Genomic DNA, 6129 nt, shown 5'->3' with positions numbered 1-6129 from the left:
TATATATATATATATATATATATATATATATATATATATAGACGGTCTATTCTGCTAATATTAGCAGAATAACTATTCTGCACACCACTTCCGCGCTGCATGCTGAACGCAAGTGCACTGCATCTTCTTGACGACGAGCACTGCAATATAGACTAGTGAACTTCTCGGCGGAAAAAACTGCACGCGTTGTTTTTTCGGTAGTGTTTTCGCTCTAATTTTTTAACCGTTTATCGGAATGAGGCGTGTAATATGCCGTTGAAAAGCTATGGATTAGGCGCAACTTCTACATGTTGGACAGTTTTCGAGACTTCACACGGTTTAAGAGCAGTTTTGAAAATGGTGCGGCGGATGACGAGTGACAGCGAGCGTTTTTTGGCGATTTCTTCTAAACCGCTCGTCGGAATGAAGCAAACGATACGCCGTTGGATAGATATCATCGAGGCGCATCTTTTTCATATATAAATGTTTCTCTAATTCCTTATGGTTTAAGAGCAGTTTCAAATTTACTAAATCACGGAACTCTGTTTTTCAATTTTTTTGAAATTTTCGGTACTGTTTTTGCTCCAGTTTTCTAACCGTTTGTCGAAACGAGGCGTGTGATACGCCGTTGGAAAGCTACGAACGAGGCGCAACTTTCATATGTTGAAATATTTTTGAAATTTCTTACGATTTTTAGTTAATTTTGAAAATCGTGCGGCTGACTTCGAGAGGCAGTGGCTGTTTTTTCGCGAAATTTTTACGAACGGCTGGTCGAAATGATTCGAATTATACGCTGTTGGAAATATATCGATGAGACGCAACTTTTTCATGTAGAATACACTCTCCAATTCCTCAAACACAAAAGAGCAGTTTCAATTTTACCAAAATGCGGAAACTCTATTTTTCGCGACACCCAAATCGACTTGTGTACTGTATCAGACAAAAGAACGCACTGCTTTAGACAGGAAGCCGCACCCCATCAGATGGGCAAGCGAACTGCTTGATTTTTTTTATTTACACGTAAATTTTCTCATCCGAGGAAGTGGATGGGACTTCACATCGGGCGTACATGAACCCCAAATGCATGGAGAAGTAAACCGCATTACTTTATTTCTCGTTTTAGTAACATTTTTTCTTTGCATTTACAAGATGAACAATATCATACATCGAACCGCACTGCTTCAGTTAGAAAACCGCACTGCATCAAATGGTCACTTACAAGATGAACAACATCAGACAGCCGACCGCACTGCTTCAGTTTAGAAAACCACACTGCATCAAATGACATTAGTTAGAAAACAACACTGCATCAAATGGTAAGTGAATGACATTACTTTTTTGTCATTTCTCTACCATTTTTCATTTAACACATCTTTGCACTTCACTTCCTTCTTTTTTTCTGTATGGAGTTCTGGGTTTCCACATTGGCGAGTTGTACATGTGCAAAGAAGCGAACAACATGGTCAAGGGAAATGAGCCGCAACACAATTCGAAATGAACTTCTTTGGTAAACAATTTTCGAACGAGTCCATATAACTTTTATACATAAAATCATCAAACACGGAAAACACCATTTTGCACTGCATGTCCACATGGTCGAAACTGCATGCTCATGTCTGAACATCACCATGTTTCGGTGCAAACAAATGAGACCCTACAATCTTTATACAAAAAAATCCACAAACACAAAAGCAGCGTCTGCACTGCATGTGCAGATACTCCAAACTGCAATTTATGAACACATTCAAATAAAGTCCCTGTAATTTTTATACATAAACCCCTCAAAAACAAAATGCACCATTTTACACTGCATGTTCACATGCTCCAAACTTCATGGTATGATCTGAGCCACACTGTAATTCATACGACCCACAACAAAGAAAGTCGGGGAGTTGCGGGCTCACGCGAGCTGGTCGTCAGAACTGCTTGGAGACGTCGGTGTACGTCATCGCATGGCGAGGTTGACTGCACCGAGTGACGACCTGGGTTGCATTCTGTCACGAGGTGAAACAAAACACCACGCGCATCCAAAATGCACGTTTTGTGTTGGAAACGACCTGCGGGTTGAATGGAAGTGCTGCTGCAAAATAATCAAAAAACTGCACTCAAACTGTTTTGTTACTAATTAGAAACAGGACTGCAGGATTTTTCAATAATTTAGAATAAGCTAATGAACCGCACTAGGTCCTTTCGTGGGAGTGCTGCTGCGCTCTCGCACTGAAACCGATCCATGTAATCGAACTGACACAACAAGTGGTGCGGACACGAGATGGACTCGCCAGAGAGAGTTTGCTCGCGGGAGGTGAGTTGCACGGGGGCGGCATGCGAGCTGCACGGGGAGCGGCAACCGAGCTGCACAGAGGCCAGTGATGCGGTGGGTGGTCGCTGCCACCCACTCCTACCCAGCTCCTCCCGGATCCAGGCGAGGGTGCCATCACCACCCTCCTACAGCCCACATCTCCCTCCTGTGCGCCGGCGGGCCGGGGCCTACGAGCCACCACGACCACCACCAGCCTTTCCATACGCTGGTCGGCGATAGATCCGAGCTGTCGCGCCCTGGCAAGCAGCTCCTCCGTGACCCCCGCAGTCAGACCCTCCCCTCCCCTGCCGTGCGGCTCCTCTCTGCAGAGGGGAGAGATGGAATTTTTGAAACACATCAGTGTAAAGGAGGATATCGTGGGGTAGGAATTGTATACGAGGCGGAGATGCTCATCAGAGGCCTCACCAGAGAGGAGATGAAGGCCGCCTGGACTCCTCCTCGGCCCTTGGCGGTGGACAGGTGTGCGATGAGGCACCAGTGGTGGTGCAAATCCGAGCAGTGATGGCCAAAGACGAGGATGACGACGATGTGGCTTGGCCGGCTGCATCCTCGCGTGGCCTGGCTAAGTTGGATCGCTGTCCATGCATGACAGGGCAGCGCTGCTGGAGGCGCCGGCTGCAGGCGAGGGGCGCCGCCACCGAGGGAGATTAGGGAGAGGGTGGAGCTTGGCGTTGATGTTGGCCGTCGGTGGAGAAGAAGGCCGTCGCCCCATAGAGACCCACTTCATAGTACCCCCGTGCGGATCTCGACGGATCCAGCGCCTGGCTGAATGAGCGGGGGGCTTCTACTCTGAGGGTTGGAGCAGCCAGATCCGTCGTCGTGGATGCACCAATGGCCACGACGGCCAGATCTGGTGGCTGCGGCCGCGCCGGTGGCAGAGGGCGTCCGGATCCCGCCATGACCGCTCGATGGCGCGGGAGAAAGAGGAGGGCGGCGACCAGCATAGAAGGTGGTTCTTGTGGGACGCGGTCGGAGGTGGTGGTGGGCGGTGCCGCCAGAGAAGGTGGGGAGGGTAGGGGCGCGTCGTGCCGGAGAAGGTGGGGAGGGAGGTGGGGCGGTGCGGGGAGGGAATTGGGGTCCAGGGAGGTGGCTGGCTTGGAGGCGAGCAGGGAGTTGGTGGAGGTCGTGGGGAGGAGTGAGCGCTGCGGGGAGTTATTTTTTGTTGGCTCGTGCAGTTCGGTCTATTTCTATTGCGGAGTTAGTTTGGAGCTACGGGTCAGCACGAAACTGTTAGCAGAATAAGATTAGGTGTTAGCAGAATAAGACTCTTAAGGGGTGTTATCAGCATAGACCCATCCCTATATATATATATATATATATATATATATATATAATATGAGTTTATGTCCTCTACAACATTCACTTATGGCTATTTCTTCAAGTTGTATTTTCTGCTAAGTGAATGTGATCAGATCCTTCCCCCTCTATGCTATACTCAATCCAATCTATTCACAAATTCTTCATGTGCGTTCTATTTGAAACTCGTTCAAAATCTTCACTGTGTCATGTCAGCTGAAGAAATTGCGAACGAAACTTTAAAACTAATCTTATCCAAATTTTCGGTTTTGCCGCTCAAACCATTCCGCATCCCACGATGGACTTATCTATTCACCCACGATCTAACACGATCTCCAACTTTCAGTACGTGGGTGACACATGTCAAGCGAATGAGAAGGGCCAGGGGCACATTCGTCCTAAATCTTCGGGCGAACAGTTTTTCACTGCGACTATAAATACCCCCTCACCCCTTCCTCACTTCCTTTACTCCGCTCCACCGCTCTCTCTCTCGCTCGAGCTTCTCAAACCCTAGTGCCGCCGCTACTCCATCATCGCCGGTGAGGAAGAGCTTCGCTGCCTCGACCTCGTCGTCGTCGTACTCGCGCCGGCCGCGGAAATCTTCACTCCGCCGCCGCCGTAGCTGTCTTCCTCCGCCAAGTTAGGGCGTGGAAGATCTGAACTGATGAGCTTCAAATCTACACTTCTCAGTTCGTCGTGTTCTTCATCAGGGTAATTAAAAGTTACTTTTATTGCCCTCTTTGATTCAAATTTTCTCTACAAAATCTTCAATGGTGTTTTATTCTTCAAATCCTCACACACAAAACACCTCACTACTCATCTGCTCTTGATTCGTTTCTCTAAGCATCATTTATCTTCAAGATTCCCCAATTGTGTGGATCCTCAATCTATACAACTCTGGAACCTAAGACAAAGAACGCTTAGTGAAATTCTTCAAGACTCATCTGGTCAAATTCCTCAAACTTGTTCTTTTTTAAAACCTTCTGAGAACGCATATGACCTCTTCAAAATCTTCGCAACTATACTCCGTTCACAGGTACTCATGTCCGCTGCTGAATCACTAGGTTCTCATAAACTTAACTCATTTGCAGCGTTCCTCAAAGAAAAGTTGCATAATTCTTCATAGAATTCGATTGTTCAAATCCCTCATCTGAAGAATATGGCAGACGGTAAGAAACCACAAAAAGGAGGAAAGAGGCCTGAGGTCATGACTGCATTTGAAATACCTGAGGACATCTATGCTGACTATTGCACACATGATGAGGCTAAGTTCGGAAAGGAGAAGAAAAATCAGCGCAAGGTGCGCATACAGAGGATTGAAAGGAGATGGGCAAGAGAATGGAGGGAGTACAGCTATGTAACTCCAAATTATATGAAGAAATTCGCACTAAATCCTCCATGCCCAAGAGCTCCATTGGCACCTGGCCAAGAAGCTGACCCCACCAGCATCAAGCGTGGTGAGGACTTCCCTCAAGAATGGGCCAAACGCCAAGCGAAGTTGGCAAGACAAGCCAAAGAAGCAGTGAGGAAATTCAATGAAGACTCTGCTACTGCTGTTGCCACTAAGGCCTCTTTCAAGCCTAGAAAATCAATGGCAAAGAAGCCCGCTCACAAGCCAAGTGCTTCACCAACTGTGCCATCATGGCCAAGTTCCTCAACAATGCCCTCACGGCCAGAATCTTGAAAGCCCTCACGGCCAGATTCTTGAAAGCCCTCACGGCCAATTCCTCATGCTGCTCCTGCTCCTCCAAAGTCCTCAGCTCCTGCCCCAAAGTCCTCAGTTGCTCCGGCCAAGTCCTCAACACCTGTACATCTGGCCACGTGCCAAAGGACTGCAGGCATCTTTATTGCCTCTGGGTGTCTCAGTGAGTTCCTCAGCTGCACCAAACTCTTCATCAGGCCCCACTCTGCTGAAGACCAAGGCAACTGCTGGACGAGGTCCTCGGCCTAGTCCGAAGAAGAAACAGGTTGCCTTCCAAGTGCCATCTGACGATGAAGCTGATGATGATGAACTTGGAGAAATCATCAGAGACAGGCAAGAAAGGGCCACTAGAGCCAAAGGCACAAATGTGTCACTGCTTTTGGATCCAAGCCGATCCTCGACTACATTGATCTCTGGCACAAGGACCCAAACACTCATATGCTTGATTTTCATTTGAATCCTGGCCAAAGTCACATGCTGACCCATTTCATCTCTGAAGAGAAATGGAAATTTGAGAAGGCCAGACCAATCAAGAAGGCTTAGTTCAGGAAAGAGAAGTTCCTGAGGAACAACATTGTCACAATGACAACTGATGAACTCCTCAAGATCCAGTCTGAAATCAAAGCCCTCTGCGATGATTTCAATACTTATTATGCTGATTGGCAAGGAGCCAAAGTCAGGTTTGTTAAACTGACTAAGAAGATCACCAATGTTGCAGCCCCATCACAACAAGAAATTCCTCAAGCTGAAGCTTCTACTCAGCAAACTGAAGAACATGCCAACACCGCTGATGACTTTCAGGCTGTTGATGAAAATGCTAGTTCCAGGGCTG

The 6129-nt window shown here is 47.5% G+C and overlaps 1 long non-coding RNA gene across 1 annotated transcript; it reads right to left on the bottom strand.

The window, feature by feature from the left end:
• Window positions 1-1722: 1722 nt before the first annotated feature.
• On the bottom strand, window positions 1723-3435 carry LOC119295551. Its single transcript, XR_005144108.1, has 2 exons — window positions 2705-3435; window positions 1723-2601 (listed from the first exon to the last, which is right to left on the bottom strand). It is a non-coding gene; the product is annotated as an uncharacterized LOC119295551 (long non-coding RNA).
• Window positions 3436-6129: the final 2694 nt, after the last annotated feature.

Source organism: Triticum dicoccoides, chromosome 4B (genome assembly GCF_002162155.2).
Source record: "Triticum dicoccoides isolate Atlit2015 ecotype Zavitan chromosome 4B, WEW_v2.0, whole genome shotgun sequence".
NCBI lineage: Eukaryota > Viridiplantae > Streptophyta > Magnoliopsida > Poales > Poaceae > Triticum > Triticum dicoccoides.
Note: the sequence above shows the minus strand (reverse complement) of the source record. Positions and strands in the feature narration are given on the sequence as shown.